This window comes from Bacillus rossius, chromosome 2 (genome assembly GCF_032445375.1).
Source record: "Bacillus rossius redtenbacheri isolate Brsri chromosome 2, Brsri_v3, whole genome shotgun sequence".
Taxonomy (NCBI): Eukaryota; Metazoa; Arthropoda; class Insecta; order Phasmatodea; family Bacillidae; genus Bacillus; species Bacillus rossius.
The window spans coordinates 54543941-54568606 of NC_086331.1; the positions used below are offsets into that span (position 1 = coordinate 54543941).

General features: G+C 34.0%; 1 long non-coding RNA gene across 2 annotated transcripts in view; it reads right to left on the reverse strand.

Moving 5' to 3' along the window:
- Positions 1-4442: 4442 nt before the first annotated feature.
- Positions 4443-24666, reverse strand: part of LOC134529289 (uncharacterized) — a 129374-nt gene continuing 109150 nt past the window's right edge. The window contains exons 7-8 of one of the 2 annotated variants that reach the window (XR_010074524.1): positions 16880-17209; positions 4443-6540 (exon numbers count right to left, since the gene is read on the reverse strand). This is a non-coding gene — a long non-coding RNA (uncharacterized LOC134529289). Of the gene's footprint in view, positions 6722-16879; positions 17210-24666 lie in introns of both variants that reach the window. The other variant, XR_010074525.1, reaches the window with a different exon arrangement.

Sequence of the window (24666 nt, forward strand, 5' to 3'; positions counted from 1 at the left end):
GTATTATGATATTCCATTTTTTTGGCCAGGATCTTTTGACATGCTAAATTAAAACAGCAACATCATTTACCACAGGATCAGTATATTATACACGATCATGCTATCAGGATCAAGGGATAAACTTGTATTCGTGATAATGTACAAACAAACTACGAGGTAGTAGAGTCAAGATAGTAGGCTACCTACATAATTTGTTCTGTTATTTAAGTGTAGAATTTTTGATATAATTGAAATTTTTGTGCAAAACAAAGAAAGGCTGTGGATTTTAACACACTGGACTGACATTTTGAATTTGAATTCTGGTCAAGCAATCGTGATTTCTAAAAGTCTCTTCAGGTAAATGATGAAATGGTTTCTTACTGCAAGCCATGGCTAATTCCTTTTCTTATTTCCTTAAATTGTTGTGTTTTTTTTATCTCTAATGAACTCTATGTGTACGAATAGAAAAAAAAAAGATTAATAAAAATATTTGGTCAAAATGTAGATAGATGAATAAATTAGGAAATAATGAATGAAAATTATTTTTTCCTAAACAAGACCTCTCTATTTCTGAAGAACCTACTGTTTAAAATTGAAACAATATCAACATAACATGGTAGACTGTGGGTTATGTAGATTTATGTTTGAGGGGATAGATATATTTACTTGTTCTTGACTTCTGGAGCTGAGCAGTTCATAATGGCTTTAAATATGTGGATATATTGGGTTCATAATTTTTACACACCTAGCCTCAATCCAAAGCTAGGAAGGCCACAGAAGCATTTGATAGCAGGTTTGCAAGCATGTTGTTGTTGTGTGGCCAATAGCATGCTTGTGGTGTGTTAACTAAGTAATTGATGTAATGAGTGAATGTAACTTCATCATGACTTGAACACAACAAAGGACAAATAATTTTACTTCATTTTGTACAAATAAGTAAATATGACGAAAAGAAAAAGTATACTTTTTTTCTCACATTGTAATGAGGACAGGCTTATTCGTATCAAACTTGGCTGGTATTATGTGATAGAAGTGCATTGGAATATAATTAGTTGAAAAAGCTAATATTTTAAAATCTAGTTTATTCTACATAACAACCAAAGCATATTCTTAAAACTTAATCTATGACTGTACAATAATTAATTCAATACCAAATATTGTTACATGCATATTCAATCAATAGTTGATCATAGTTTAACATTACACTATTAATGTATAGTACTGAGACTAAAACAAATGTAATAATCCGAATCAGATATTATTTATTAGGGCTATCAAAGCCTGCATGAACAAATTATGGTTAAAATTAAAGTAATGTAACCTAAAATACATTTTGTTCAGTAATTTAACAATGTTTGGTAGTAGATAATGAAATTGTAACATTTTTTAATAGACTAATGTAAAGATAATCTGAAAACATGTTAATCCATACACATGAGTGAACAGTGGTGGATTAAGAGGGGCATCTGACCACCCCCCCCCTCCTCCTCGCAGGATAAATTATGCACATATAAGGTGACTTCTGAAGTAATAAACAGGTATTATACTAGGGCCATATTACCAGCGGACCCCACCTACCCCCCTCAAGTTAATCCTGGGTCCGCCCTTGTGAATGATCAGGAATTTGCTGTATTTTAGTGACTCGTAAGATGTTCTACTCTGTACATCTTATTTGTTTATTAAATCTAGAAATGTATCGTACAAGTTTAAGCTCGCTGAAAAATTGCATTTTACCATATATTTTTAAGTTCTAGATATTCTAGTAACCTTTTGATCCAGCACAGATAAAACATTCTCATTAATTTGGATTAACAAGTTTCTAATGTAACGTAATATAGTGAACATATATTTATTTTGGCAATACATATTTTCTTAAACATTTTTAAAATTTCAAAATAAAATATAACATAGAATGGCATTATTTGAAATAGTCATTTGTTAACCACCAAATTCTAAACAAATTAAGATAACAGTTACTGATAATTTGAAAGAAAAGACATTGTATGAATACGTACTTCAAGCTTGTAAAATAAATTATACATAACTATTACTTTTTCTAAATGAACACCAGTTAAGATTACTTAGGAACTATATATATATATATATTTTTTTTTTGTTGTTACGACCCTTTATTCCTATATTTTTCTGATATACTAGTAACTATTTGTTACTATCTGTATGACAAAACTATAAAAACTTAACAAGACTATACACATATAGGACATACAACCCACATATTATATAAAACTTAAAATTACCAAACATTCATTGCTATTTGCACATAATTGTCCCAATTAGATAATATACCTAACGTAAACCCACTAGTCATTAACACCATACCAGTGTTTACAATATGAGAGCAGTTTAAAATGAGTATGGAACATGAAATAAGTGCAAAAATTGTTTTTGTAATGTAGATGTCCAGAGATTGGTATTTGATGTAATTTTCATTTTGTCACGTTATTTCAGAAATATAATTGTCTTTTGGCAATAAGTAGGTTAAAACCCCTAGTAGAGAGGGTAGTCATAGGTGTTCGCTGTGCTAGGATTGGTAGGCTTCTATACCCCCCCCCCCCCCTCCATGGTTTTGTATGGTCAGGATGTGAGCTAATGCTTGCTTGATTGCCATTGTGATGTACATAGTTCGGGGCTATTTGGGTATTAAGTTACGGCCAGTGCTTGAAAAAGACACAAACAATTATTACCATTTCGAAAGGACAGTTTATTCAATTTTTAGTATTTGAATGTGATGGATTAAGCTGCAGTGAGAAGTATTGGTAACTCATGAAATGCAGAAAACTGAGTGAACTCTCTAAATGAAAATGCTAGGTCTGTCGTGTAAATATTCTATGGTATAATTTTATTTGCAAAATGTTTGCTTCTAAAAATTGATATTGCATATAATTATTGCTAAAATTAATGTAATGCTTGATGTCAAAATTTTGTTTGGTGCTCTGGAGAAGGCGATCAGTTAAGGAGGACTCAGAGGTGATTTAGTCTGTAAAGCTGGATGGGAATAGGGAGAATAGAAAATATTATATTATGCAAACATGTAATAAAATAAAAAGAGGCAATCTTAACTAAGAACAGGTAAGCTGACAAGTAGCACACATCACTGGTGCACACAAAAAAATTTCAGAACTATTTTGTGTTTTATGACTTCTCCGACTTTTGCTGATAATACTAATTTTAATTTTCTCTCACTCATCCCAGTTCTTAAAACATATGTCAACCCTGGGTAGTGCTATTGCAAAGGAAAGTCTCACCAAAAGAAAATAAAAGTGAACACCATAGTTACTTGGTACATAAATACACCTTAAATGTGTTACGTTTTAATTTAGTGAAATTAAATTTTATATAACTCTTTAAAAATATGTTAAAATACATATGAACACAAATATTATTCTAAACATGGCAGTTAAGATTACCTAGGAACTATATATTTTTTTGTTGTTGTTTAGCAACACACAATGCTATGCCAAATTAATTTCTAATCAACTACAACATGCTGTGGCCGAATTATAACATTTTCCAATATTTGTCAAATTCATAAAAATATTTAACATCTACAAAACACTAACACACAAAATATAAAAATACTATACCTATCAAAATACTTACTTTTTAAACAACACATATCAAGAAAAATTTTTAGGCACCAATAAAAACACAAATGTTTGATCTAACACTAACTCAAGAAATGTGAAAATTAGGACTGTTTTATATGGTTAAAATTAAAGTAATCTAACCTAAAATACATCTTGTTCTGTAATTTAACAATGTTTGGTAGTAGATAATGAAATTGTAACATTTTTTAATAGACTGATGTAAAGATAATCTGAAAACATGTTAACCATACACATGAGTTAACAGTGGATAAAATATGCACCTATAAGATGACTTTTGAAATAATAAATAGGTATTATACAAGGGCCATATTACCAGTCGACCCCCCCCCCCCCCCCCCCAATCCCAGTTAATCTTATCAGGACCTTGCTGTATTTTAGTGACTTGTATGATATTCTACTCTGTACATCTTTGTTGTTTATTAAATCTAGAAATGTATCATACCAGTTTTAGCTCGCTGAAAAATTACATTTTACCATATATTTTTAAATTCTAGATATTCTAGAAACTTTTTGATCCAGCACAGATAAAACCTTCTCATGAATTTGGATTAACAAGTTTCTAATTAATGTAACGTAATATAGTTAACAGATATATATTCAGACAATACATATTTTACTAAACATTTTTAAAATTTAAAATAATATATATCATAGGATGGCATTATTTGAAATAGTCATTTGTTAACCACCAATTTGTAAACAAATTAAGATAACAGTTACTGATAATTTGAAAGAAAAGACATTGTATGAATACTTACTTCAAACTTGTAAAATATTATTGTACATAACTATTAATTTTTCTAAATGAACATCATCAGTTAAGATTAGGTACTTAAAAACTATATTTTTGTTGTTGTTTAGCAACACTTTATTCTTACGTTTTTCTGATATACTAGGAACTATTTGTTACTATCTGTATGACAAAACTATAAAAACTTAACAAGACTATACACATATAGGATATACAACCCACATATTATATAAAACTTAAAATTACCAAACATTCATTGTTATTTGCACATAATTGTTCCAATTAGATAATATACCTAATGTAAATTTTGGCAATAAGTAGGTTAAAACCTCTAGTAGAGAGGGTAGTCATACGTGTTCGCTGTGGTAGGATTGGTAAGCTTCAACCCCCCTCCCCCCTGGTTTTTTATTGTCAGGATGTGAGCTAATGCTTGCTTGATTACCATTGTGATGTACATAGTTCGGGGCTATTTGGGCATTAAGTTGGGGCCAGTGCTTGAAAAAGACACATACAATTATTACCATTTCGAAAGAACAGTTTATTCAATTTTCTGTATTAGAATGATTGATTAGGCTACAATTTTAATTATTGGTAACTCATGAAATGCAGAAAACTGAGTGAACTCTCTGAATGAAAATGCTAGGTCTGTCGTGTAAATATTCTATGGTATAATTTTATTTTCAAAATGTTTATTTCTAAAAATTGATATTGCATATAATTATTGCTAAAATTAATGTAATGCTTGATGTCAAAACTTTTTTTTGGTGCTCTGTAGAAGGCGATCGGTAAAGAAGGACTCAGAGATGATTTAGTCTGTAAAGCAGGATGGGAATAGGGAGAACAGACACTATTATATTATGCAAACATGTAATAAAAGAAAAAGAGGCAATCTTAACTAAGAACAGTAAGCTGACAAGTAGCACACATCACTGGTGCACCCAAAAAAATTTCAGAACTATTTTGTGTTTTATGACTTCTCCGACTTTTGTTGATAATACTAATTTTAATTTGCTCTCACTCATCCCAGTTCTTAAAACTTTGTGGCAACCCTGGGTAGTGCCAATGCAAAGGAAAGTCTCACCAAAAGAAAATAAGAGTGAACACCATAGTTACTTGGTACATAAATACACCTTAAATGTGTTAAGTTTTAATTTAGGGAAATTAAATTTTATATAACTGATTATAAAAATATGTTAAAAACATATGAACACAAATCTTATTCTAAACATGACAGTTAAGATTACTAAGGAACTATATTTTTTTGTTGTTGTTTAGCAACACACAATGCTATGCCAGTGCTACATTAATTTCTAATCAACTACAACATGCTGTGGCCGAATTATAAAATTTTACAATATTTGTCAAATTCATAAAAATATTTAACATCTACAGAACACTAACACACAAAATATAAAAATACTATACCTATCAAAATACTTACTTTTTTAACAACAAAAAACAGGGACATATTTTAGACATCAATAAAAACACAAATGTTTGATCTAACACTAACTCACAAAATGTGAAAAATTAGACTGTTTCAGGATATCATTCAGATATACTTCTTTGTTTTAAAGAGTCCATGAATTTATGTACAAAAAACATTGAGCAATACTGTTTTCTTTTTGAACTTAATTACCCACTTTTTAAAATACAAAGTTTAAAGTTTGACTAAATTACAATATTGTTAAACACAAGGCCACATTATAAGCATCCAGAGTTGCACGTATCAAGTGGCTAAACTTAACTGGAATGTAGACAACTTACTTACAGATTAGGTAACATGTACTCTTTTACTAAGACTCTCTTAAAAATGACAGTTGCAAAAATTGTGCAGTCACTTCACATTTCTCTCTGTAACATATTAAATTCATTTTTACAATATATGCATTCAAAATTTTAGAAGATAAGTATGTAATTACAAATGTAAAAAAAAAATACTTTAAATTATAATGAAAATCCTTTTAACAACTCAGGAGGCCTCAGAAGTTGAAAAAAAGGTATTGGGTTGACTACCCACTTTTTAAGGGTTTTTGTTTTTGGGTTGAAAAGTTAAGAACAGTGGGTTTTTTGGTTGACATTAAAATGTTCATTGAAGTCTTCTATCTGGTTCTTCCTCAGGTTGGTGAAGGAGAATTCTTTCCCGATGCAAGTGGAACTACGAAAATTATTAACCATAGCCTGAAAAAAAATGAGCAAAATAATGAAGAGCAAAGTGATCACATTGAAACGCTGAAGCAAGAGACAAGTCATTACATTTTCTTCAGTTTCTTTGTCAAATTTTTCATTGTCTGGGTCTTGCTAGAGTCCAATTCTCTCTTCCTAGGAGGTCTTGCTAGAGTCTCGTCTGGTTTATTTGAAACTAAAAAACAAACACCACAATTATAGCTTACTTTTTCTACGACTTATAAATCAAAATGTATAAAAATTAAGAAATAATCTTTTTATAGGCAGTGAATAAACTGTCTTAAGTTCAATATTTGTGTTCTAACATTTCATTCTTTTTCACATAGAAACATCCCATCTGAAGTATAAGGCTCCTTTCACACGGGAGACTTGTCTGCCGGCGACTTGTCGCCCGGCAACAGCAGTTACATACGCAGCATTGGTAGTGTTCACACGGTAGACTGTCGCCACCGTGTCGCCGGGAGACAGGATATCAGTCGCCAGGTACCTGCTGTCGCCGAGAGACTGAAGACTCTCGAGCGACTGCAGGGGCATTCAGTAGCATTGTTGCTGTCACACGGTAGACTTGTCTGCGATGGCGAGAAATTCGGCAACGTCCCACATTATGGGACATTTCATCAGCAGATTATTCAAATAAAACCAAGAAACAGGAAGCGTGGGCGGAAGTGTGCCGTGAGTTTCATCAAGGTTTTGATTCCTTAGAAAACAACAGAAAAAATGAAATAGGTATATTCAAATGCTGTTTATTAACATGGTGTACATAATATTTGCGTTTATTACGTGCATGGTATTTCAGCTGAATAGAGTATAGTACTACTGAAATTAGTTGGAGATTGGGGCCTATATGAAATAGTATGACACATGAAACACATGATAGCTTGTTGTAATTGAACATAAAAACAACAATATTAGCCTATCTATTCGACCAAGATACCTAAGAATAGATAAGATTCCAGATAAGTAGTTTTACTTATTGCGTTATGCATGAACAATTTCGACCAATTTATTGATATAGTATTATATTTTGATTGACTAATTAGCAATAAAAACACACAAATGTCTATACAGCGATTATCCTTTAAGCTGTATCCTGCCTCTTACATTATACTAAATTCACCTGTGATATATCTGGCGACTTGTCTGCCACTAGTTTTCTGTAGTCTCCAGTGACTAGAGTCGTCGGGCGACAAGTCGCCGGCAGACAAGTCTCCCGTGTGGAAGGAGCCTAAGTAATATTTTTGAAGATATTGGCATTTTTAATGTCAATTACAGTGTTTTAAATAGTTAATGTTTTGCTTATTTTTTAAGTAAAAAAGGCCATGAAATAAATTAAAGGTGAAACTGGGCTGAATTAACATCACAAACATGCATATTTAGACAGGTGTATATAAGTGCATCAGACATGCAGGTATTTCCAGGCATTCATGGGCTACTAGAACATGAGTGTGTATAATAATGATCACTCAGGGAGGTGAACCCAAGTGTGAGACGTCACACATGAGTTCATAATCCTGACTGGGGTCTGTAGGCATAAAATCCAGGAAAGTGACATGGAATGAAGTCCAGTGATGAAAACCAGGAGAAAATAAACCTTCCACGTTTTCCCATTTGTGAAAATCTAGGCAGTAAATACTGATGAATGAGTTGGATAATCTTGATGGAAGGCCACCAGGACCTCTAATTTCAGAAATACACAAGAGTGTTTATCCTCAGGGATGCCATGACAGACTTTTTTAAATTTGTGCTTCAGTTGTCTCTAGTCAAATCCTGATATGGATTCCATAATGTAGAATGTACATATGAGTTTTTGAGTTTTAAATGCACCACATGATCAGGCAGCTACTTAAAAAAGTGAACAACAATGCCCAGGAAAAGGACAGTTACAAATATCAGACAAAATGTCTATGCGTTGGATTAAATGGCAAGCTTATTGCCTAGCTAAAACAACCATCCTCTTCTTTGCCACAGCTGAAAATGAAACAAGGATTGTCATGTTATATAGCAGACTAGCTAATAACTCGCAGCTTCACTGGTGCAATTTCAGAGTATTGCTGAAGTCTTAACATTGAAAGAAAAGTATGTGATTAATTCCAAACATTTTTATCAAATAAATAGACACAATACATTGTCAGGTGCATAAAAGTTTTATTTCATAACAAAACGGTTTAAGAATGATTTTTTTAAGTGGTTTTGTATAGGCCTATTAATTTTTAGTCTAGATTAAGTATCTGATTTTATAACTTCTGTTTTAGTGTGTTTGAGGATATATTTTATCTTGATGAAATTACAATTACCTCCTTTTAATTTCATGAGGTAGATGATTTAAAAAATTATTAAACATGCACCTATTTCATTTTAACTAAGTCATTGCTATCGTTTACACCATGGGTGTTGATCCAGGGGGGGGGGGGGGAGGGGGTTGCCCTGGCCCCCCCTGTAACTAAGAAACCCCTCACTGAGGGGGCCAGCTTGCACTTGCAAAAAAGCATGACTGTGAAACAGGTTTGATTTCAAAACAATGTTTTATGGAAAACTTTCTCTGTATATTTTTATTGCATGCATGTAGGCCAAAAACGTGGGTAGTATACAACAGACAAGCACAGTATCCAGAGATGTCTTGTGTCGGTTAATCCTATGTGCAAAACTCCCCGGATATTTCCGCGGGCCCCCTTGCGAATTCCACAGATTTGCGCACCTGGTTTACACTCACACTTACATTTACTCTGATTAAAGCTATACTTAGAATAATAAAATAAGTTCACCTTATTAAAATACCTCCCATTATTTAAGGATATTTGATACTATCACATCTTTACTTGAAATTCAGAGTTCATATAAAAATTGCGTATCCAATGTATTAGTCGATTCTTAGTTTTCTTAGTATTAATTAAACAAAATATGACGAACGGGGTTTGGTCATAAATTTGGTATTGCGTCTTTGTCACTAGGTGGTTCATATGTCCGCTAACACGGGGCTGTAGTTGCACACGCTACCTCGTAGCACGTCTGAGTACCTTTTCCGGATTGGTTTGGTGATTTGGCATTTGAGCGCCTGTTACCAGGCATCTGGGTGAGGTTGGCAGTGCTTTGCAGTAGCGTGACTTTGCTAGTGGTTCTGGTGATCACCGAGAGAATGCGCTGGGTCGGCATGCTGAGCATGCACGCTGGTGATAGAGAGTGAAAATAGGAGGCAGCCATGAAGGCTGGTTGTGCTGTGATCCGGTAAAATTTAATTTTGCAATTTGAATGAAAAATGTAACAGTGTAAGCTCATGTATTGGAGTAAAAGCAGCGTTTCCCAGGTGGGAAAAGTGTGCTGCAGTTTCAATTACAATGCTGGTTGTTATTTTCATTGTGAATTTGTGCGAAAGTAGTCGTCTGCAGTCGTTTTCATCAGTGTATGTGAAAGCATACCATTTGTGGCAAGCATGAAAAGTTGGATTCGTGGAATCCAAGTGCATGACTTGAACTACGAGGGGCATGGCTGTTAGCTATATTTTTGGACATAGCTAGCACGAGAGAAGTTGCATGGGCTATGCTTGTCCTTGGGCTGCTTTATCTACTGTAAGTAATTCCTCCCTCTCTGTGGTTTTCCAGCCTACACAAGGTACTATAATATTCTGAATCAATTTTGTGACAGCTGCTGTGGCAAGTGAAGTTTTCGTTAGATCAGTATTTTTTTTATGACTACCAGAGTATTCTAATGCATTTTGTTGTAAGGCAAGGGAGCCTTCTTTTGTTGCAAAATTTTGTGGTTTAGACAACAGCAAGCTGAGGCTGATTTTTAGTAAATTCAATGAGTAACATATTTTCCATTGCTTGATGAAGTGTTGCAATACAATTCTTCAGTGAAAAGTATTAGCAAGTGAGAGATTTTCTGGCAGCCAGAAAATTCTATTTAATATAAGAGAGTAGTAATTTTTTACATACAAAATAGCTTGGCCAAGATCTTGCGGATTTGAAAACAGAATACAAGTGTCAATGAGAAAACACTTGGAAGATAATATAGGTTTTGAACTGCATGTGTGTTAAACATGCATATGTTTTTATACCTATTTATTTATAGATATTTGCTGGTGTATTTATTTAACCTTTTGAATTTGTATGGTTGTAAGTGGTTTGGCACATGCCAGCACCCCCAGCCAATCACAGAAGCCCAGCTCCAATTGGCCAAACCAACCGGCCAACTATATGAAAGGAAGACTGTGATTGGCACACAGCTGCAGTCAAAAGAAATTATAATAACCTCAGAAGGTAACTCGACCCTGATGATGGTGACTGCAATGTTGACCGAAACATAGGTGATATATTCACCTTGGATGCGGCTACTACCCAGAAGCCAAGCTTCTTCATACTTACCCCCTTTTCGCTTCATAGAAGATGAATTGTGAAAAATATAAAATTTGTGGTACCTAGGTAATTTTTGTATTTTTATTATTGGTACCCAAAATCATTAAACACACTTAATTAAATTCTGAGTTATAATTATTAATCTTAAAATCATACTTAGCCTTTTTACACCTCTTAGGGGTAAATTCCAAAGAATATAAAATTTTTGAATAGTAGTTTTGGTATGTTTACTTATTATTGGTACCGAAAATAATTTACTATGCTTATTATATTTGGAGGTATAATTATTTGTCTTAAAAACATACTTATCCCCTTTGCACCCCTTAGAGGTTGAATTTTGCAGAATATAAAATTTTAGGTTTGGTAGTTTTTGTATGTTTATTATTGGTACCCAAAATCTTTTACTATGCATAATTAAATTCAGAGATAAAATTATCAATCTCAAAAACATACTTATCCCCTTTTTTCCCTCTTTGGGGATTGAATTTTGCAAAATAATAAAATTGTGGTTGGTATTTTTAGTAGGTACATTTATTATTGGTACACAAAAAAATTTACTATGCTTAATTAAATTCTATGATATAATTATAAATTTAAAAAACATAATTACCCCTTTGTTATCCCTTAAGGATTGAATTTTGCAAAATATAAACAGTTTGGTTGGTAGTTTTAGTATGTTTATCATTGGTACCTAATATAATATATTACGTTTGTATTTTGAGATACCCCTTAGGAGTTGAATTTCGAAAAATATACAAATTTTGGTTGGTAGTTTGTTAATTATTGCACCTATTATCTTTTCTTATACTTTATTAATTTTAGAGATATAATTATCTTAAAATTATTTTTACCCCTTTTCAACCTATTTATTGGTGGATTTCTGTAATTATATATAGCCTAGTTTTTAAGTCCGCCAAAGACATTTCTAAATCCGTAGAGTATTTTTCGATTGATGCTCAAACAAACAGACAAAAATTTTAAAAACTATTGACATTGACCGGGACTACGCCCTCCCTAAGCCCAATGTGCCTCACGCTGTCGCCACTCCTCTCCTCCCATCACCACCCTCTATTTCAAACCTCCCCCCCCGTGTGCAGGTGTGTGTGCGTGTGAGCCTTGGCCCTGCAAGAGGCAGTAGCTTCAGTGCCACGTTCCCGTAAAAACGTAATTAAAATAATAAGTAATTGTAATGCAAACCTTTTATTTTAATTTTTTTTAAATTCCTAAGCGTTTATGTTTTAAGTTTTAGTTGGTAAGAACGATGCAGCGCCCCAGGCGGGCAACCCCAGAACTACCCGCAACAACTTTTTTTTTAACTTTAACAAATAAATTAAAAATAAGTTAATTTTGGTAATGATAAATCACTGTGGTCAGTTTTTGCTTAATGTTTAAGAGGGTTTTTCATGTTAATATGTTACCAGGTGGATACCTGGTAACATAACGGGAACTTAACGCTTCCCAGCGGCCATGATGCCCTGGCCTAGTCAGTCAGCTTCCGTTCGCCGCCCGGGGTAGAAGACCTGCGCGCGCCTTGTCGACTTCAATATTTTAGTTTCACTGATCTGGTAACATCCGTCGCTCCGTAATTATTTCTTAAACCTTTTTCTTTTCCTCGAGGTCTACCCCGGGAGGATGGCTCTTTAACGTAATTATTTAAATCCAGTTGGATATTTTATTTCTTAATACGTAACGAACTTTCGAGGCCAGGCCACAAGGTGACCTGGTCAGCCTTTAAGCTGGGGTAATATTCCTGTTGCCATGTTATTTCAGTGTATCAGTGAATAACTCTTTTCGCGTAATTACTTATGTAACATTTTATTTCCTTTTGTCGCTCGACATCAATAAAGAGCTTTCCCTAGACTTCTGTGAGTTTCACTGAGCAGCCGTGTGCATAATCATCTGAGTCCCGAGGCGTGTGGGACGCCTTAAGAGCCCACTAGTGCTACTGCGCAAAGGGGGAGTCGAGCCTAGTCCCCACACGGGTCACGTCACGGCCCCGAGCGAGGAGTCTACGGCCGGGTCCACGTGCCCCTACACGTGGTGGCGCCCAAGTTACGCAGTTTCAGTCTATCCGAAAACCCCCCCAAACGACACTATATTTTTGTGTTCTCAATAATGTGAATAGCCATTTGCAATATTTTATCATCATCTCATCCAATGTACAGACTTTTTTAAGTTTTTCTGGAATGGTTTTAAATCATGTATGTTACTTGCCATTACATTCTCTTCAGTTCTTTGTCAAATTTTTTACTGTCTCGCTAGAATCCAATTCTCTCTTCCTGGAAGGAGGACAAGGCATGTCTGGTTTATATGAAGCTACAAAACAGCCATCCAGGAAAGTCACATGGAATGAAGTCTAGTGACTTCTTCACTAGGAGAAAATTAACCGGCCAATAGCAACATCAGCCACGTTTTCCCATTTGTGAAAATCTAGGCAGTAAATGCTAAGGATTGAGCTGGATAATCTTGAATGAAGGTCACCAGGACCTATAATTTCAGAAATATACCTAAGGGTCTGCAACAGCACACATATATCGGCAGTGTATTAAGTTTCATGTCGTAATGATAATAGTGGTTATAATTAATAACGATAACAAGTATTTCCATTAATTTCTTCCAGAAGGCAGCAACTTAATTACCTGTCGACTATAACATACATATTTGTTTATTAAATACTTGTTTATATATTTATGTATTTGTGTGCTTTATTAATAAAAGGGCTACGTTTACTCTGTAATATTTTATTTATTAAAGTGCTCTGTCTTTATTATCTTTTGAAAATAGTATGACCCTAGAACAAACACACATCCGTGGTGCCAACCAGCACCTTCCTCACTTTAGGCACTTCAGTTGCGTTTCTGGCCACCAGAGAGAGCAGACATACTGCTGCTCTCTCAGCAGCTTTGTTCTGCAACCTGACAATGTGCTGTGTTTCGTGTCAGCAGACTTTTTAACAATTTTAGATGATTCAAGTGTTGTTAAACATAATAAATAACAGAAATGAACTTTAAATCGAGTGGTTATTACGGTGTAGTGAGGTGTTTGGGAATGATGGAGAGCCCACTAGGCTGTAAACGGTAATGTTTGTAGAGAATTTAAAGCGTCCCTACCACTGAGAGCAAGGAGATTATGGTATCCAGTTTTACAAGATACTGGGAATTCTCTTATCTACCACAAGAGTGATGTCATGCCCTGGGATAGGCTTCTTGCCGTGTGTCTACACCCATTTAATTACATTTTGGTACCCTAATACTTTGCACGCAAACACTCCTGATAAGTTATGTATCAGGTCTTACCTCCCCTTATTCTTTGATTGTTTTCTGCACTGTTATTTAATTAAATACATTGTGCTATTAAATATTTTATTTGACTTTAACACTGTAATCGAAGACTGTTATAACACTGGTGATAAATGCTGGTAAGGTTATATATCCAGGCAGAAAAATAAGCGCTAGAGTGACACTAGGACTATTTTCAAGGAATGGTTGTACTATTTTATGGGTGACTGCAAAACAAGAAAATTTCCATTAAAATTATTATACATGAAGAATTTTTTGATGAATGGGTATGCTTTCAATTTGTCTCTTAGTTACCATTCATTATTTAATTCAAATGTAGTAATTTAGTGTATAAAATATGTTTTATGAATGTTATCATTTCTTAACAGTTGATAGCTCAGTAAATACAGCATGTCCATAAAGAAATGTACCAGTTATAAATTTTAATATTTTCAACCATAAGCATTATAGAGAGTTTGTTCAAGGTCACAATTAAAGTGTAACTCAAATATTTTTACATAAGTGCATGCACGAGAACGGCTTTGTGGTTTTCTTACTTGTAGCGCCACCTATGCAAAAATTGGCGACTCCTGAGCGTAAAGCGTTTTGTGTTCTGCAATTTGCTAAGAGTGAATCTGTAATTTCAGTTCAATGTTTGTTTTATTTAGTTTAATTTTGATCCCCCAAGTAGTAAACACATCCGTTGATGGTATAAGTAATTCAAAGTAAAGATCTTTTTTGCTGACCTCCATGTTCACCTGACATAACACCATGCAATTTTTTTCCTTTGGGGCTTTGTAAAAATTGTTTCTACGTTCCTCCGCTACCTAATGATTTGCCATAGTTGAGACACAGATTTGAAGAGGCTATTGTTTCCATTACTCCGGATTTGTTAACCAAAGTGTGGGAAGAATTGGTCTTAAGGTTGGGTGTGTGCCATATAAAAATGGTGCACATATTGAACATTTGTAAGAAAAACTAGGTTAGTTTGAAGTGAATTCGACATTGTCAGTTTTGAACTTGTCAGGCATTGGGACTTTTCCCCTCCACTTCCCTTTTCACCCTTCCCCTTCAGTATCTTGTGTTTTTCAGGTAGCCACGCCTGTGCATGAGGAGAGGCAGAGGGTATATAAAGGCTTGATTCCCTATAACGAGTCTTATTAGTTTGTACTATGATTTTAAACTACCCAGAGATCGGGTCTCTTATAAGAATTGTGACATGGACAAATGAGATAGCATGGCTATGTAAGTAGTTTTAAATTTTATGTCTGGCAAAAGGTGGTCTTGCTCTCTCTTTTCAATATTAATTTAATCTGTAAGATACTTTTGATGAATTTCTAAATTTTATTTTTGGAGAATCACCAGTTTATAACTGTTCTGGTTACTATGTTATTTTATCGTCAAAGGGATAATGTGTAAAACTTTCAATCATTGGGTATAAAAGCCATGCTACTCGTTGTGTGACACGTGCGCTGGGATTAAGAACTGCTTGGTTGTCTGTTTTTGTAAATGTATTTTCATTGTATTCCGTATTCCAATATAGAAAATTCCATTTTTTTTATAAATAGTAGGACAGGATCTTAATTTTTTAGCGGAGCTGTACACTCTTAGATTGTGTAGTTTTTGGTCTTCCTAGTTCATGTACGAAGCATGCCTGCTTGGCAGGATTGATTACATTGGGTTGCTTTTTGCTTGCCGGCGGAGAATAAAACTTGTAAATTTAACTCCACGGTAATCATGTTTGTGGGAATACTGTTGCTCACATTTGGATATTATTATTAAGTTTTTTATTTATTATATTCGTGAGGTTACATTGTATTCGTTTATTGCACGTGTAAGTTTTTTCATACTTTAGTGAAACCAGAGAAACACATGTGTATGTTTATTCATATCACTGCATTCACTTTGCATAGTTATGAAATTGATGTGTATAAATATAGAGAGTAATTATTACCTTGCAGTATTAATTGTTCACTAATATTCTAGTCATACTGCATTTGTATGAGTAGGGAAGCTTTGCATATTCCTTTATAACTATTTTTGCTAGCTTGCATAGTAGGAGCTTGCTTCACAGTAAATATGACCTTGTATTGAGGTATAATGTGTTAATAATATTATAGCTGCTCTCTGGATGATATGAACAAGTTCATGTACATTAAAAATATGTTACATAACTACCTTGTACTCCATAAAAAATCAATTTATGTTTAAAATATTTGTAAATTTAAATACAAATTTACAAGTAGGTGTACGTGAGCCTTACTTAACATTTTTTGTTGGTGTAGAAGCTGACTATGTCAAGTAGTATGAAAACTTTCAAATTACAATAAATGTTATCATTTGCAGAAACAGTTATTGAGTGTATCAGTTTTCTACTTAACAACGTAAGTATAACACACTTCCCGAACTCATCTTCTCTCGGTTCTAGCACCAAGCATTATGTTTTGTTTTGTTGATTAACAGTTGCCTCCTCTGTCTCGTGGGATTTTGGAGGCTGCCAGGATGTTGGTTAATCCAAAGAAGTTTAAAGTTTACCTTCAATTTTACGTTTTATTTGTTGTAAATAGTCTGAATTAAACTGTTATAATATACCATTGAAACTGGGACATTCTTTTATGGACATCCCGAATTTTACACAAAACAAATGCACATTCACATGTTCACACATTTTGTAAAACAGTGAAAAAATTCAAGCTTTAGACTTACCTCTTAAACTTGAACTTCCTTGATCTTCATCACTTGAGCTGTCCCAGTTGATGTCGTCAAAAAAATTTACTTTTGGTTTGTTGACAGCATTATCATCGTCATTATCAGTGTCCTCACCATTGTCATGTTCCTTAATTTTATCACCCTCCTTTACCTTCTTATTCTTCTCACTTTCTTCCCATAATTTTATCACCTCTTCATCGCTGTCTTCCATACTATCAGATTTGTCTCTTCCAACATATCTGCATAGTGTACTGTCCCAATCGGAGCTTGTGGATGATTGAGTTTCGAAACTGCTCTCCGAAGTCGAATACACGCACTTGCAAGAACCTGCAAAATTTACAAATAATGTTAACACAAACATTCCATTTAAAGTACATATATTTAATTGCTACCCTGTTAGATAGGTACATAAATAAATTTAACATACTATGTATGTGGCCACACCTTAAAAAACTAACACAACATAAAGACTGCACCCAAGGGTGTACGCAGGGGGTGATGAGGGGATATATTCCCTCCCCCCCCCCCCAGAAATTAAAAAAATCTATAAAAATCCATTATTTGCACTAACAAATGGAGAGAGTGGGAAACATGGTTGTATCCCTTCCCTAACCTCAGAAATGAAATTCTCTGTATGCTCCTGACTGCAGCATGACTAAGTTTTTGTGAAGGGATAAACACTGGTGAAAATGAGTTTGTTAATATAGAGACACAACAAAAAGAACTGGAAATGTTACGGCTATGCAGGAAATGTAACAACAAAACAAAAATGCAGTGATTGGGTTACATTTGTGGTGATAAGTAAGAAGTTAAAAATCTATGTCATATGCTTGTGAAACATGGTAAAATAACTTAACCGTTTATGCCTCATAGTTATATTCCAGGCACCTGGAATAAGTTTTAACCTCAAATGAAATTTAACATACTATGTATGTGGCCACACCTTAAAAAACTAACACAACATAAAGACTGCACCCAAGGGTGTACGCAGGGGGTGATGAGGGGATATATTCCCTCCCCCCCCCCCCCCCAGAAATTAAAAAAATCTATAAAAATCCATTATTTGCACTAACAAATGGAGAGAGTGGGAAACATGGTTGTATCCCTTCCCTAACCTCAGAAATGAAATTCTCTGTATGCTCCTGACTGCAGCATGACTAAGTTTTTGTGAAGGGATAAACACTGGTGAAAATGAGTTTGTTAATATAGAGACACAACAAAAAGAACTGGAAATGTTACGGCTATGCAGGAAATGTAACAACAAAACAAAAATGCAGTGATTGGGTTACATTTGTGGTGATAAGTAAGAAGTTAAAAATCTATGTCATATGCTTGTGAAACATGGTAAAATAACTTAACCGTTTATGCCTCATAGTTATATTCCAGGCACCTGGAATAAGTTTTAACCTCAAATGAGTTATAAAGTATCAATATTTTTTTTTAATTTGTAGGTATCCTTAACAACATACTAATTTTGTACCCTATGCCTTTGTTGTAATGTGTTAGAAAATGATTGTTTTTTTTTTTGTAAAAAAAATTATTTTAATACATTCTATAGAAAAACAATTTCTCATAAAATTTGAAAAGAAGGTGGTTTGCAATAAATTTAGTCTTAACCATTTTCCTCCAAATGTGAACTCTTGCATATGTGGTAAATAGGTACTTTGAATACTTTTCCTTGCATCAAACCAAAATTTAATAAGCTTTGTAGAAAATTTTATTGCAACAACTAAAGAATTTGTTTCCTTTACACCATGAGGTAAAATACACAGCAAATTATAGAAAATCTAACTTCTGTAGGGTTTCCTAATCCACAAATAGCATGTTTATTGCGATGTCCTTTATTTGAATCTTTTCAACTTTGATAGCCAATTCAGCATTGAATAATTCAACAGAGCTAGTGTTTCTTAATTTTTCTTAATTTTTCTTAATTTATATGATTCCATGATTATAAGTAAGTCCTGATAGATGAATCTAAATCTTTGATCCTTATTTTTGAGTCCAACCAGCATCTTTTAAATCCTTTATCATACAGAGACGGTACTGAAAGAGAAAGAAAAATTGATGATAAGTTTTTGTAAATAATTACAGAGCTACAAAAACTTCAAACAGGTTTATAAAATAGCCACAAACACTATGCAGTTTTTACCCATGAACAGTAGTGTTACACCATATATGAAAGCTTAAAAGGACATTAAGTAAAATAGTTTTGAGGAAGAAGTTGGAAACTACAAAATGGTTTTGGCAAGTACGTTTGACAGAGAACAATGCAGTACTGACAACATTCTTAACACCATTCGTTGATTATTTTAAAGTTCAGTGCTATAGCATATAAGTTCAAGGCCCATGCATTACCAATGCAGTTCGAAGAAATGGAGGGAGTCATTAGCCACTATAATATTCTTTTCTTTGAAATTACATCAGAAAACCTTAGCAGTGACTGAAATTAGTGTTGAGAAAGTTTAAGAATCAAGCTGTATACTCAATGAAGCTAAGTTTCAGTTATATTAGTCAAGTTTCCAGGCAACTGTATTGGTGAAGGAATTGTGGAACCTGATACAAATAAAAGGAACACACTAAATCATTGAGACAGATTGTCTAGCCAAGGGGTTCTAGAAAGTTGTTTAATATAGGCCATTAACTAAAGTACTTGACTATCAAATCCATTTTATATTCTATGCAGTGTGCTCTTATTTGAGTTCATATGCAGTAGATCTAAAATATAAGCTTTACAAGAAAATATAAAATGCATAATTTGTTGCATTTTTTAAAATTGAATAATTTACTAGGCCACACAAAAATAAGACAAAAATTATATATATATATATATATATATATATATATATATATATATATATATATATATATATATAATAAGACTCTAGACACATGTCTAACTAGTTTAGTTTATAAAATATTTATATACAGTAGAACACTGTTATAAGGTTTTTCAAGGGACAAAAGAAAAAAAAAATATTTTATAAGCAGGAAAACATTATAAGCACGAAATATCAATTTAGCACTTGTCACTGTTTGAACTATTTACCAATTAACGTTTTAAGATATATAAACAAATTATATATATATATATATATATATAATTTTTGTCTTTAAAACACACTGCCACATACATGTAAAATGATTCATGATTTGTGATGATGATGAAATAAATTACACTCCTTATCAGCAATAGAAAACACTTTGTTGTTTATTCTTGTCATTGCAGAATAGTTATCAAACTTAAATATCGTAGGACTACGTACGTACATCTAAAGAAACTACAATGGCAAGGAATGTCCGGATTTTTTTTCCTTCAAGATAAAAGTGCCAACAGACACATAACTGTGAATTTTAACGTACCTTCGATATATTGCATACACAGAGTTAGCCAACACTAACATGCAGCGCACTTAAATTTTGTTTTTGCATAAATCCTATTTGAACAATCTACATACATGGTATAGCAGTGATTTTAAACAAAAAAACTATGTAATGTGTAATGTAAAACTTTTAACAAGTTAAACTTAACAGATAGGATAAATGTTTGAATAGTTAGGTTTTTAAAACTTTTGACGTGATAACGTCTTATAAATCGATGAACGCCGGTTGCACGCACGAAAAAGCATGACTCATTGTCACGTTCCGCTGCGTGGAGCACAGTGCGCATGTGCCGATAGCGTTGGCGACGGCGGCGGCGGCCACGGAGCGAGCATAACGTTCGGGGACTTTTCGAGTGGGGCTTTCTTCAGTTGACGCGTCAGTTCTGCTCCGTTCCTCGTCGAGGGAGGAGCGTTGGCGGTCTGTGGAGTAGCGTATTGTGTTTGTCTCGCCGGCCGTAGCCTTTCTTGTTTATAATTTTTTTGACGTGATAACGTCTTATAAATCGATGAACGCCGGCTACACGCATGAAAAAGCATGACTCATTGTCACGTTCCGCCTGAGCCGAGCGTGCAAGCGAGAGCGCAGAACAAGCCATAGAGAGGCACGATCGGCCAAAGCGTTCGGCTTGTGACGCATCTATCTCTCTTCCACTCACGTTATCACGTAAAATTATTGTCCGTAAACCGACTTTACAGACAACCCCCCATTTTTGTTAATTTATTTAAATTTATAAAACAAACATAATAAATAGGAAATGTTGTATTCGTAAAACATAATAAAAATGAAATAAATACACTGTCCTTATGGGGAAAATGTAAAAACTTAAAAAATATGATGTTATAAGCAGGAACATTTTATAGCAGGAACAGTGTTTTTTTTTTCAATCATTTGCAGTGCACCGGCCAGCGATAGCTCGCTGCAGTGACACGGGCGATACGAGCTGTTTCTGGCAGCCATTGTGCCCACTATCGCCGGCAGAGTAGCACCCTGGGTGATGGTACGGCCAGTCTGCCTGCCGAGTGTCAGGGCATGACAGTTACAGGTCCCATTAACTTTTAATGCTCCACAAAATATTTCTGCATGTTTATAGATGTTATATGTTGCATTTCATAATGATAAATACTTAGCAATTGAGATAAATGCAAAAGGCACAGTAAATTTAGAATAAACAACTTCAGAGACATTTTCACATTGTCATTAGCTATTAAGTATTAGATTAAGTTGTTGAAAATTCTGAAATAATAAATCTTCACATAAAACTTTTCAAAATTACTTCTTGCATAACATTTACAGCCTTATAGGTCATTATGTCACAGGATCATAAGGATTGTTAGTTAATTTAAGTATTTTCAACAGTGCTAAGCTTTTGATGCCTTAAGCAGTGGCGAAGCGTGAGGTTTACATGAGGGGAAGATAAACACTGTAAACCCCAAATAATAATGATGGTGGCAGATTTGCCGAGGGAGGGGCTTGTGTAATATCTTAATGTAAATGATTGTTATTCATTACAGTTTTTAGTAATGTTACTTATTATAAGGAATCAATATTAAGGTATTTAAATAAAATAAACATGCTTCAACAAGCCACATCTTTACTGGCCATCTTGGCTAGATTGCTCTCCAACCTCGCAAAAACACATTCCTCTCATCACTCCAACCTAGATACTTTAAATTCATTATATTTCCCTTTCCAACCAGATCTTTTATGATGAATAATCGTTTAAGGTGATTGGTGCACCAGCATCGTATTAAAAAAAAACAATATATATTGGTTAATGATTTGAACCATTCTGGTGTAAAATTTATTTTTTTATTTTTTTATTTTAATTAAGTTATTGCTGATTTTAGGGAATTTTTTTAATTCAAGCTTTATTAAAAAACTATAAAGAATTCAGTGGTAAAACTTTCGCAGATAAATTTTCAGACACGGGAGATATGACTGTGACCATTATTTTATCTGTAATCATTATTAATTTAACGTATTTACAATTTGAATTTTAATAAATGAGCTGCTACGATATTGCGTGATATTCATTTGCGAATTTAATAACATTCGCGTTTTCATTTGTAATTCAAACAGATCTTATCTTCTAAGACTGATTCTGTTAATTCATACAGTCAAGTAGTTAAAAAAAGTCTCCTCAAACAAGAAACCTGTTTGTGTCGAGTCATCCGGTGTATCTGGCAACAGTGCGCGCACCAGTGACCCACTTACAACTCAGCGTGTCTCCAACGACGTCATCAGGAAAAACGGTAAACAGCTCGTCGACGAAGACGGCTTCACCGTAGTACAACATTCACGCAAGTCCACGAATAATGAAAACTCCGATAGAAAATCATCTAACACGGATCGTAAGAAAAATCCCTTGCAAATTGGCATCAGGAATGTTTCAACATTAAAAACAATTGCTAAACCTATTTACAAAAAAACAAAAGCTCTCTTTGTCACGCGTTTTGAGCCGTCTGTCACGGAACAAGAAGTCGTAGATTATATTTCCAACGAACTAAATCTCAAGCAAGTCAAAGTGGCCAAGCTCCGGACAAAGCATAATTCTTACGCCTCCTTCCATGTATCTGTTCTGGAAGAAGATTTTAGTAGAATTAATAATATTGTTTTTTGGCCCAGTGGCTGTTTAATCAGTCCTTTCTTTGGAAAACTGCATCAAGACCAAATTGTTAGTACTAATTCATCTCCTGAAGCTCTCGGTAATTCTACCCAATTACCTCCAAGTTCTTGCAGTACATCGTCACCTTTTATGCCAGCAACTTTTATGCCAGGGCCTGGAGGAGTGCTTCCTACTCACTTTCCAGTGAATGCCCAATCTTAATGAATGGGAAATTGCATATCAGAATGTTAGAGGACTTAGAACAAAATCCGTTGAATTCTTTGATAATCTTATTAATACTCAGTATGACATAATCTGTCTAACAGAAACTTGGTTCAACGAAAGATGTATCAATGCTCATTATTTCACCGATAATTATTCTATTTTTAGAACTGATAGGGATCCGCTACTCTCATCAATGGAACGTGGTGGCGGAGTGTTGATCGCAGTGAATAAACATAAATTCCCTTCTGTTCAGCTAATTCAATTATATGACTATCGTGGAGTAGAAGCCGTATGGATTAATATTAAAATTGCTTTTAATAAGTACTTAACTTTGGGTAATATTTATCTTCCTCCAACTACATCACCTAATCTATTCACATTGTATTTTGAAGCTCTTGAACAAAAACTCGTTAATTCTCATGATAATGTGATTATCTTAGGTGACTTCAATGTACCTGGGATAGATTGGAAAGGTAATCACTATTTCAATATTGCTCGTGCACATGTCAGATCCAAGGCTCAGTGCCTACTTGATTTCATATCTAATTTGGATTTAATTCAGCACAACCTAATACAATCTTCCAATAACCTTTTAGATCTTTGTCTTTCTAATCTATCCCATTGTGTGGTTGAAAAAGCTGTTGAATCTCTGGTCAAAGAGGATATCTATCATCCTACCCTACTTATTAAACTACTTATTGAGGCGACCTCACACAATTTTACTCCAGATTCTATTTTCAGAAACTACAAAGCTGGCGATTACTTAAGCCTATATAACTCTCTAAAAACCCACAATTGGGATGAATATTATAACACCACTGATGTAGATGCTCTTGTAGATCAACTTACATCTTGTATCTGTGATAAAATCAATACTCACATTCCATTATCCACACGTAAGGCCTCTAAACATCCTTATTGGTTCTCTGGTGATTTAATTCATGCCTTAAAATCTAAAAAACACTTTCATAAACTCTATAAAAGAAACAATAATACTCAGTATTACCTTCTTTTCTCTAAATATAGAGCACTAGTTAAAAATCTTATTAAGCGTGATAAAACTAATTGGAATCGTAGTATCAATAATAAGGTTAAGAATAACACTAAAAAATTCTGAAGATATGTCAATGTTATGAAAAATGGTTATAGTGAATCTCATTCTCTTAATGTCAATGGTGATATCTGTAATGATCCAGGTATTCTATCTAATGTCTTTGCTAAGTACTTTGCTAGTGTATATGTACCATCCACCAACCACCCTCGTATCCCTGATCCCGATATTATTCACGATTCAATTCCTGTATCATTCTTATCAGAAAGCCAGGTCTTATGGGGAATTAAATCATTAAAACCAACTATGTCTACTGGTCCTGACGGTATACCAAATTTCATTATTAAAGGCTGCTCTTTTATTCTAATGCCTCTATTGTTGCATCTATTTAATACAAGTCTAAAATCACAAGTATTTCCCACTAAATGGAAAATAGCTAAGGTTATTCCCATACATAAAAAGGGTAGTAAACTCAGTGTATTTAATTATAGGCCTATATCATTATTAAATGGCTTTACTAAA